General features: G+C 23.9%; 2 non-coding genes across 2 annotated transcripts; both read left to right on the top strand.

Annotated features, from left to right (window-relative positions):
• Positions 1-205: 205 nt before the first annotated feature.
• Positions 206-324, top strand: LOC123304555. Its single transcript, XR_006536567.1, has one exon. It is a non-coding gene; the product is annotated as a 5S ribosomal RNA (ribosomal RNA).
• A 6,355-nt stretch (positions 325-6,679) lies between these two features.
• LOC123304554 lies at positions 6,680-6,798 on the top strand. The gene has a single exon (XR_006536566.1). It is a non-coding gene; the product is annotated as a 5S ribosomal RNA (ribosomal RNA).
• Positions 6,799-12,617: the final 5,819 nt, after the last annotated feature.

Here is a 12,617-nt window from a genome sequence, read left to right as displayed (position 1 = left end):
GTTAAGAAACATTTGCCACAGTCAGTACCACGGATGGGTGGCCACTTGAGAATACTGTGTGCGGTTGCATTTTTATTTAAAATATATGGTATAATAAATAAGTATATATTTAAATTGATTACTTCATTGAAAATTTTAATAATATACTTTAATATTAATGATATTTATGAAAAATATATATTTGTAAAAATTTTCATTTATTACTGGCAACAGCCATACCACGTTGAAAACACCGGTTCTCGTCCGATCACCGAAGTTAAGCAACATTGGGCACAGTCAGTACTTGGATGGGTGACCGCTTGGGAACACTGTGTGCGGTTGCCTTTTTATATTAAAAATATAAATTATTTTTCTTCTTTTCTTTTTTTTTACACACCATATATAAATATATGTTATTTAGAAATGTAAACCTTTTATATTATTCGTCAACAAATAAATATTATTTTTTGTATAAAATTTTATTGCATTTATAACTCATATCATGGTTACTTTAAAGCGAGAAGTTTTTTTAATATTTCAAATGAATATAAAATAATATAAATTTTATGAAATTTATTTATTTTTAGAAATAGCAATCGCTTATAATTATAACAAAATTTTAATAATGTTTAATTTTATTTCAATAATTTATATATATATATATATATATATTTTTTAATAAAAATAATATACTCTTATTTAATAATATATGTTGGTCCTATATATAGGACCGAAAATATTTCTTATTTGTTTTTTTTTTTTTTAAATTGTCATTTAAAACGCTTATGCACGTTCTCCACGAATACGTCTTGCCAATTGTATATCCTTAGGCATAATTGTAACACGCTTTGCATGAATTGCGCATAAATTGGTATCTTCAAATAAACCTACTAAATAGGCTTCACTAGCTTCTTGTAATGCCATAACAGCTGAACTTTGGAAACGTAAATCGGTTTTAAAATCTTGTGCAATTTCACGTACTAAACGTTGGAATGGTAATTTACGAATTAACAATTCAGTACTTTTTTGATAACGACGAATTTCTCGTAAAGCTACTGTACCAGGACGATATCTGTGTGGTTTTTTTACTCCACCAGTTGCTGGTGCACTTTTACGTGCAGCTTTCGTTGCTAATTGTTTTCTTGGTGCTTTACCACCAGTTGATTTACGTGCAGTTTGCTTGGTTCTAGCCATTTTCAAATAATAATGTTTTTACAAAAAAACACACAATTTTAAAAATTATATTCGACAATTTGATACTACAAAGTCAAATGTTTAAATGCGAAATAAATGTGTTGTATTTATATTTATATGAAATTTCAAAATTTTTGTTGTCATATCCTATTGGATAGCTATCAGAGTATGGACTAATCAAATTGTATAGGCGTGGCTTAAAAAATCTTTAATGCTTTATATAAAAAGGCACAATTGTACCGGCGCTCACATACATTACAATACTTGTGAGGTTAACACACGTGTTATCCGTTCGTTAAAATATTGTAAATAATTTTTTATTAAAATGACTGGCAGAGGAAAAGGTGGAAAGGGTCTTGGAAAAGGGGGTGCAAAACGTCATAGAAAAGTTTTGCGTGATAATATCCAAGGTATTACAAAACCTGCAATTCGTCGTTTAGCACGACGAGGTGGAGTAAAACGTATCTCTGGTTTAATTTATGAAGAAACACGTGGTGTACTTAAAGTATTCCTTGAAAATGTTATTCGGGATGCTGTTACATATACTGAACACGCAAAACGTAAAACAGTTACAGCTATGGATGTTGTATATGCATTAAAACGACAAGGTCGTACTTTGTATGGTTTTGGAGGTTAAGAAAATATAATAATTTACTTAAAATATTTAGTAAATTTATTAAAGAATATTTAATACATCCGATAAATTTAAACAGGCTTTCCTTTTTGGGAAGCCACTAATTTTATTTATATAAGAGTAAATAAATTTGTTAATAAATATAACATATTATATAATTTGTTTACAACAAATTATTTTGTTTATAACATACATTACCAAATATTTTTATTTATTTTTTTTTTTTTTATTGTAATATATCTGCAATAATAAATTATAATTTGTATATTATCTATTTTATTTTACAATAACTTATTGAATTTTTGAAAAAATTTTATTATAAATTAATATACTATTATATTTTTTATATATACAAGTTAAGAGTAACAAGTATCGATAGGAGATTATCGAATTTATAACTAATAAAACATTTCGCCTTAATCAAAGAAAATAAAGATTTTGCTATACCATTTTTTATACTTTCAATAAATAATTTATTATTAAATTTTTATTATTTCATTTATTTTTTAAAATTATTAAAAATATTTTTCTAATAATTATAAGCGTACATAAACAAGTAGTAAATGTAAAATGAAAATAATAAAGGTAATGTAATGCATTTGCATTACACTGATTTACGATATATATTCCGCGATATCCTTTATTATATTTAAAATTAATAATATTGATATACTAATAATAGATATATTCAAGCTATTAATATATAAAATTTTATATTAAATATGATATTAATAATTGTTTATTTTTTTTTTTTGTATATATAAAAATAATTTACTCTTATTTAAAAAATTTGATGGCTCTCTTAAAAAGAGAGCCGTTTTTATATGTTGATGTATTTTTATGTTATCAATTAAATAATATTTTCGATTTATTTATTTTGAACTTGTATATTTTGTAACAGCTTTAGTACCTTCACTAACAGCGTGCTTTGCCAATTCACCAGGTAATAATAATCGAACTGCGGTTTGAATTTCCCGACTTGTGATTGTTGAACGTTTATTATAATGTGCTAAACGTGATGCTTCAGCAGCAATACGTTCAAAAATATCATTAACAAAACTGTTCATGATACTCATAGCTTTACTAGAGATACCAGTATCAGGATGCACTTGTTTTAATACTTTGTAAATGTAAATTGCATATGATTCCTTGCGCTTCCTCTTCTTTTTCTTATCACTCTTTGATATATTTTTTTGAGCTTTGCCAGCTTTTTTTGCTGCTTTTCCACTTGTTTTTGGTGGCATTGTTACAAACAATTAATATACACAGATAGTTACAGAACACCAGTCAGTATATGTATGAGCGTGTCGTGTATACAACTAGCGTATTATATACGCGAAGATGGATATAACAATAAAAATGAATACTACTCTCTGATTGGCTAAAAATAATACTATAAGGTGATTGGTTTATTTTTAAAGTTTTATATTTTATAAATATTATAAATTAAAATACCCAAATAACATTTTAAACATTTATGTTACAATCCCCGTAACGTACACATCTGTGTGATTATATTTACAAAAAAAAATATTAATTAAATAAATTTATTCGCTATGTCTGGACGAGGTAAAGGTGGTAAAGTAAAGGGAAAGGCAAAGTCAAGATCAAGCCGAGCAGGATTACAATTTCCTGTTGGAAGAATTCACAGATTATTACGAAAAGGAAATTATGCTGAACGAGTAGGTGCTGGTGCCCCAGTATATTTGGCTGCTGTTATGGAATATTTGGCTGCAGAAGTTCTCGAGTTAGCTGGTAATGCTGCCCGTGATAACAAAAAAACACGTATCATTCCACGTCATTTACAATTGGCAATTCGTAATGATGAAGAATTAAATAAATTATTATCTGGTGTAACAATTGCTCAAGGTGGTGTATTACCAAACATTCAAGCAGTGTTATTACCAAAGAAAACTGAAAAGAAAGCATAAATTAAAAACATTGCATTAATTTTTATAATAATAATACATCGATCATAGGCCTTTTAATAAAAGGCCACAAATTTATTTAAAATAAGAGTAAAAATTATTTTTATAAATAATATATTATAATATTTTTTTAAAGAATCAATTTAAATAATTATAAATTAATGATTCTTTTTTTTTTTTTCTTTTTTTATATGTTATTATGGAAATAATTCATCATATTATGATGACATTTAGGTAACATATTATAAGAATATTCATAAAATATTATCAAAATAATATTGTATTATGATGATATTTAGACAAAATATTATAAGAATATACACAAAATATTATCAAAATAATATCATTAGATAACAAAACTGTTCATGATACTCATACCTTTACTAGAGATAAAAGTATCAGGATGCACTTGTATTAATACATATTATCACAACATCACAAAATATTTTTTAAAAGGAAAAATTTTTTTAAAATTATTATAAAATTTGATTGAATTAAATTTCAATTTATTTTTTTAATAATTAAAGAAAAAAAAAAAACAAAGCATATAAACTTTCTATTGAAAATGTTATTTTAAACTAGATGGCCAAGTGAACTTCGTTACACAAACAATATATGACGTATTCGTTATTTAAATAATCAGTATCCTTTGATATTATATCAATACGTTACTCTCTTCTTTTGATACATATTAATAAAATTTCAATTTATAAGATTTTATGTCAATTATATAAATAATATTATAAATTTTCTAAATACATAAGTTAAGTAACAAAAAATTTGAATAACAAGATAAATTTATATATTATGTTTTAATACTCGATACTATAATATATCGCATCCGTTACCAATTATTCGGTATCCTTTGATTTATACACAGAATGAACTAAAAATATATATCAAATTTATTTTATTTATTTATATATTTAATATTATTATTATTATTTTATATTACAAAGTTTCTTAACGAAGCTTACAATGATTTCTCATATCGTACTTAACAAAATTATTTAGATCATATAAAATTTAAATTGTTAAAAAATTTGTATATTTATTATTATTATTATTTATTTTTATTAAAATTACATAACATAAAATTAATAATATTTTAATAATTATATAAATTAATTCTTATTTAAAATAATCTTATATTAATCTCAACAAATACTCTAATAATATATTTTGTCATAAATTTTTTTATATTTAAAATAAATATTATAATATATAAATACTTATATCAGTATAAAATTTCTTTATATAATTATGAAAAAATTAATTTAATAGTTAATTATTGATATTAATGCATAAATAAAAGTATTTTCTAATGAAATATATTTTGTCAATGTTCGATTAACACATTTCATAATAATACGTTTTCATTATTGACAAAAAAAGTTTTTCTAAAAATGAAATCTTATACTATAATATATATATTTATATATTAAATTTTTTAATTATTTATATACTAATAATTTATAATAAATCGATATTAAATAAAAAATAAAAATATATACTTTTTAAGTTTACCTTAAAAATATTATTGTTTTGTATGATTGAAATAATTAATATTAAACTATGTTTATTAATAATTGTTAATAAAAAAATTAAATATATTTTAATTTATAAAATAAATATTATTATTAAATTTATAATTTATTATTTTATATATTATAGAAATTGAAAAAATAAATCATGTTTACTACGACAGTAAATTAGAAATACTATTTAATTTTTATGTGTTTTCTACATGGTACTTTGACTTACATAGGGACTTATATTATTGTGAATAATGATATAATTGAAAACCTTTATTTTTTATTTGATAGAATTATTATATTTTATCATTTAAATATTTATAATAAATACATTATTTTTATAAAGTAAAAAAATATGGCCGAAGAAAATTCTACAGCTGTTGCAGCAACTGCGGTTACTGCTGCTTCTACAACACCAACAAAAAAAGCAACAGCTTCTGGTGCTAAACGTACAAAACAACATTCAAAACCAACACATCCACGTACATCAGAAATGGTTGTTAACGCAATTAAAAATTTAAAAGAACGTGGTGGTTCATCATTACAAGCAATTAAAAAATATTTAGCTGCAAATTATAAAGTGGATTCTGATAAAATTTCACCATTTATTAAAAAATATTTAAAAGCTGCTGTAACTGAGGGAGCCTTGGTACAAACTAAAGGTAAAGGTGCATCTGGTTCATTCAAATTGGCTGCTTCCGCTTCATCTAATTCTTCAGCTAAATCAAAAGTATCCAAAAAAGAAAGTGGAGCAAAAGGTTCAGCAAAGAGTGCTAAAAGTAAACGGGCACCAAAAGAAAAGAAAGCCACAACTACATCATTGGCAGCCAAAAAGCCTAAAGCAAAAAAAGCGACTCCATCATCATCAACTGCTGCTAAAAAAGTTACTGCAAAATCATCAGCGGCATCAAAAAAAGCACCAGTTAAAGCAAAACCAGCAAAAAGTACAAAATCCGCTGCCAAAAGTAGCCCTGCTCGTAAACCGAAAGCACCAAAAGCTAAGAAAGCTTCTGTTGCCAAATCATCTCCTACAAAAATTAAAAAAGCAGCACCAAAAAAGAAATGATCTGTTACTTTAATAATATATTGAAATATTTCATTATTTTTGCTAAAAAATGAAAATAACATAGGCCTTAATACAGGCCACAAATTAATATTTGATAAGAGTAAATTATTTTTTGTATAAATATTTTATAAAATAATAGTTAAGAAACATTTGCCACAGTCAGTACCACGGATGGGTGGCCACTTGAGAATACTGTGTGCGGTTGCATTTTTATTTAAAATATATGGTATAATAAATAAGTATATATTTAAATTGATTACTTCATTGAAAATTTTAATAATATACTTTAATATTAATGATATTTATGAAAAATATATATTTGTAAAAATTTTCATTTATTACTGGCAACAGCCATACCACGTTGAAAACACCGGTTCTCGTCCGATCACCGAAGTTAAGCAACATTGGGCACAGTCAGTACTTGGATGGGTGACCGCTTGGGAACACTGTGTGCGGTTGCCTTTTTATATTAAAAATATAAATTATTTTTCTTCTTTTCTTTTTTTTTACACACCATATATAAATATATGTTATTTAGAAATGTAAACCTTTTATATTATTCGTCAACAAATAAATATTATTTTTTGTATAAAATTTTATTGCATTTATAACTCATATCATGGTTACTTTAAAGCGAGAAGTTTTTTTAATATTTCAAATGAATATAAAATAATATAAATTTTATGAAATTTATTTATTTTTAGAAATAGCAATCGCTTATAATTATAACAAAATTTTAATAATGTTTAATTTTATTTCAATAATTTATATATATATATATATATATATATATATTTTTTAATAAAAATAATATACTCTTATTTAATAATATATGTTGGTCCTATATATAGGACCGAAAATATTTCTTATTTGTTTTTTTTTTTTTTTAATTGTCATTTAAAACGCTTATGCACGTTCTCCACGAATACGTCTTGCCAATTGTATATCCTTAGGCATAATTGTAACACGCTTTGCATGAATTGCGCATAAATTGGTATCTTCAAATAAACCTACTAAATAGGCTTCACTAGCTTCTTGTAATGCCATAACAGCTGAACTTTGGAAACGTAAATCGGTTTTAAAATCTTGTGCAATTTCACGTACTAAACGTTGGAATGGTAATTTACGAATTAACAATTCAGTACTTTTTTGATAACGACGAATTTCTCGTAAAGCTACTGTACCAGGACGATATCTGTGTGGTTTTTTTACTCCACCAGTTGCTGGTGCACTTTTACGTGCAGCTTTCGTTGCTAATTGTTTTCTTGGTGCTTTACCACCAGTTGATTTACGTGCAGTTTGCTTGGTTCTAGCCATTTTCAAATAATAATGTTTTTACAAAAAAACACACAATTTTAAAAATTATATTCGACAATTTGATACTACAAAGTCAAATGTTTAAATGCGAAATAAATGTGTTGTATTTATATTTATATGAAATTTCAAAATTTTTGTTGTCATATCCTATTGGATAGCTATCAGAGTATGGACTAATCAAATTGTATAGGCGTGGCTTAAAAAATCTTTAATGCTTTATATAAAAAGGCACAATTGTACCGGCGCTCACATACATTACAATACTTGTGAGGTTAACACACGTGTTATCCGTTCGTTAAAATATTGTAAATAATTTTTTATTAAAATGACTGGCAGAGGAAAAGGTGGAAAGGGTCTTGGAAAAGGGGGTGCAAAACGTCATAGAAAAGTTTTGCGTGATAATATCCAAGGTATTACAAAACCTGCAATTCGTCGTTTAGCACGACGAGGTGGAGTAAAACGTATCTCTGGTTTAATTTATGAAGAAACACGTGGTGTACTTAAAGTATTCCTTGAAAATGTTATTCGGGATGCTGTTACATATACTGAACACGCAAAACGTAAAACAGTTACAGCTATGGATGTTGTATATGCATTAAAACGACAAGGTCGTACTTTGTATGGTTTTGGAGGTTAAGAAAATATAATAATTTACTTAAAATATTTAGTAAATTTATTAAAGAATATTTAATACATCCGATAAATTTAAACAGGCTTTCCTTTTTGGGAAGCCACTAATTTTATTTATATAAGAGTAAATAAATTTGTTAATAAATATAACATATTATATAATTTGTTTACAACAAATTATTTTGTTTATAACATACATTACCAAATATTTTTATTTATTTTTTTTTTTATTATTGTAATATATCTGCAATAATAAATTATAATTTGTATATTATCTATTTTATTTTACAATAACTTATTGAATTTTTGAAAAAATTTTATTATAAATTAATATACTATTATATTTTTTATATATATAAGTTAAGAGTAACAAGTATCGATAGGAGATTATCGAATTTATAACTAATAAAACATTTCGCCTTAATCAAAGAAAATAAAGATTTTGCTATACCATTTTTTATACTTTCAATAAATAATTTATTATTAAATTTTTATTATTTCATTTATTTTTTAAAATTATTAAAAATATTTTTCTAATAATTATAAGCGTACATAAACAAGTAGTAAATGTAAAATGAAAATAATAAAGGTAATGTAATGCATTTGCATTACACTGATTTACGATATATATTCCGCGATATCCTTTATTATATTTAAAATTAATAATATTGATATACTAATAATAGATATATTCAAGCTATTAATATATAAAATTTTATATTAAATATGATATTAATAATTGTTTATTTTATTTTTTTGTATATATAAAAATAATTTACTCTTATTTAAAAAATTTGATGGCTCTCTTAAAAAGAGAGCCGTTTTTATATGTTGATGTATTTTTATGTTATCAATTAAATAATATTTTCGATTTATTTATTTTGAACTTGTATATTTTGTAACAGCTTTAGTACCTTCACTAACAGCGTGCTTTGCCAATTCACCAGGTAATAATAATCGAACTGCGGTTTGAATTTCCCGACTTGTGATTGTTGAACGTTTATTATAATGTGCTAAACGTGATGCTTCAGCAGCAATACGTTCAAAAATATCATTAACAAAACTGTTCATGATACTCATAGCTTTACTAGAGATACCAGTATCAGGATGCACTTGTTTTAATACTTTGTAAATGTAAATTGCATATGATTCCTTGCGCTTCCTCTTCTTTTTCTTATCACTCTTTGATATATTTTTTTGAGCTTTGCCAGCTTTTTTTGCTGCTTTTCCACTTGTTTTTGGTGGCATTGTTACAAACAATTAATATACACAGATAGTTACAGAACACCAGTCAGTATATGTATGAGCGTGTCGTGTATACAACTAGCGTATTATATACGCGAAGATGGATATAACAATAAAAATGAATACTACTCTCTGATTGGCTAAAAATAATACTATAAGGTGATTGGTTTATTTTTAAAGTTTTATATTTTATAAATATTATAAATTAAAATACCCAAATAACATTTTAAACATTTATGTTACAATCCCCGTAACGTACACATCTGTGTGATTATATTTACAAAAAAAAATATTAATTAAATAAATTTATTCGCTATGTCTGGACGAGGGTAAAGGTGGTAAAGTAAAGGGAAAGGCAAAGTCAAGATCAAGCCGAGCAGGATTACAATTTCCTGTTGGAAGAATTCACAGATTATTACGAAAAGGAAATTATGCTGAACGAGTAGGTGCTGGTGCCCCAGTATATTTGGCTGCTGTTATGGAATATTTGGCTGCAGAAGTTCTCGAGTTAGCTGGTAATGCTGCCCGTGATAACAAAAAAACACGTATCATTCCACGTCATTTACAATTGGCAATTCGTAATGATGAAGAATTAAATAAATTATTATCTGGTGTAACAATTGCTCAAGGTGGTGTATTACCAAACATTCAAGCAGTGTTATTACCAAAGAAAACTGAAAAGAAAGCATAAATTAAAAACATTGCATTAATTTTTATAATAATAATACATCGATCATAGGCCTTTTAATAAAAGGCCACAAATTTATTTAAAATAAGAGTAAAAATTATTTTTATAAATAATATATTATAATATTTTTTTAAAGAATCAATTTAAATAATTATAAATTAATGATTCTTTTTTTTTTTTTCTTTTTTTATATGTTATTATGGAAATAATTCATCATATTATGATGACATTTAGGTAACATATTATAAGAATATTCATAAAATATTATCAAAATAATATTGTATTATGATGATATTTAGACAAAATATTATAAGAATATACACAAAATATTATCAAAATAATATCATTAGATAACAAAACTGTTCATGATACTCATACCTTTACTAGAGATAAAAGTATCAGGATGCACTTGTATTAATACATATTATCACAACATCACAAAATATTTTTTAAAAGGAAAAATTTTTTTAAAATTATTATAAAATTTGATTGAATTAAATTTCAATTTATTTTTTTAATAATTAAAGAAAAAAAAAAAAAAAAGCATATAAACTTTCTATTGAAAATGTTATTTTAAACTAGATGGCCAAGTGAACTTCGTTACACAAACAATATATGACGTATTCGTTATTTAAATAATCAGTATCCTTTGATATTATATCAATACGTTACTCTCTTCTTTTGATACATATTAATAAAATTTCAATTTATAAGATTTTATGTCAATTATATAAATAATATTATAAATTTTCTAAATACATAAGTTAAGTAACAAAAAATTTGAATAACAAGATAAATTTATATATTATGTTTTAATACTCGATACTATAATATATCGCATCCGTTACCAATTATTCGGTATCCTTTGATTTATACACAGAATGAACTAAAAATATATATCAAATTTATTTTATTTATTTATATATTTAATATTATTATTATTATTTTATATTACAAAGTTTCTTAACGAAGCTTACAATGATTTCTCATATCGTACTTAACAAAATTATTTAGATCATATAAAATTTAAATTGTTAAAAAATTTGTATATTTATTATTATTATTATTTATTTTTATTAAAATTACATAACATAAAATTAATAATATTTTAATAATTATATAAATTAATTCTTATTTAAAATAATCTTATATTAATCTCAACAAATACTCTAATAATATATTTTGTCATAAATTTTTTTATATTTAAAATAAATATTATAATATATAAATACTTATATCAGTATAAAATTTCTTTATATAATTATGAAAAAATTAATTTAATAGTTAATTATTGATATTAATGCATAAATAAAAGTATTTTCTAATGAAATATATTTTGTCAATGTTCGATTAACACATTTCATAATAATACGTTTTTCATTATTGACAAAAAAAGTTTTTCTAAAAATGAAATCTTATACTATAATATATATATTTATATATTAAATTTTTTAATTATTTATATACTAATAATTTATAATAAATCGATATTAAATAAAAAATAAAAATATATACTTTTTAAGTTTACCTTAAAAATATTATTGTTTTGTATGATTGAAATAATTAATATTAAACTATGTTTATTAATAATTGTTAATAAAAAAATTAAATATATTTTAATTTATAAAATAAATATTATTATTAAATTTATAATTTATTATTTTATATATTATAGAAATTGAAAAAATAAATCATGTTTACTACGACAGTAAATTAGAAATACTATTTAATTTTTATGTGTTTTCTACATGGTACTTTGACTTACATAGGGACTTATATTATTGTGAATAATGATATAATTGAAAACCTTTATTTTTATTTGATAGAATTATTATATTTTATCATTTAAATATTTATAATAAATACATTATTTTTATAAAGTAAAAAAATATGGCCGAAGAAAATTCTACAGCTGTTGCAGCAACTGCGGTTACTGCTGCTTCTACAACACCAACAAAAAAAGCAACAGCTTCTGGTGCTAAACGTACAAAACAACATTCAAAACCAACACATCCACGTACATCAGAAATGGTTGTTAACGCAATTAAAAATTTAAAAGAACGTGGTGGTTCATCATTACAAGCAATTAAAAAATATTTAGCTGCAAATTATAAAGTGGATTCTGATAAAATTTCACCATTTATTAAAAAATATTTAAAAGCTGCTGTAACTGAGGGAGCCTTGGTACAAACTAAAGGTAAAGGTGCATCTGGTTCATTCAAATTGGCTGCTTCCGCTTCATCTAATTCTTCAGCTAAATCAAAAGTATCCAAAAAAGAAAGTGGAGCAAAAGGTTCAGCAAAGAGTGCTAAAAGTAAACGGGCACCAAAAGAAAAGAAAGCCACAACTACATCATTGGCAGCCAAAAAGCCTAAAGCAAAAAAAGCGACTCCATCATCAT

This window comes from Chrysoperla carnea (assembly GCF_905475395.1).
Source record: "Chrysoperla carnea chromosome X unlocalized genomic scaffold, inChrCarn1.1 SUPER_X_unloc_66, whole genome shotgun sequence".
Taxonomy (NCBI): domain Eukaryota; kingdom Metazoa; phylum Arthropoda; class Insecta; order Neuroptera; family Chrysopidae; genus Chrysoperla; species Chrysoperla carnea.
The sequence above is the reverse complement of the archived record's forward strand: the minus strand, read 5'-3'. Positions and strand labels throughout refer to the sequence as shown.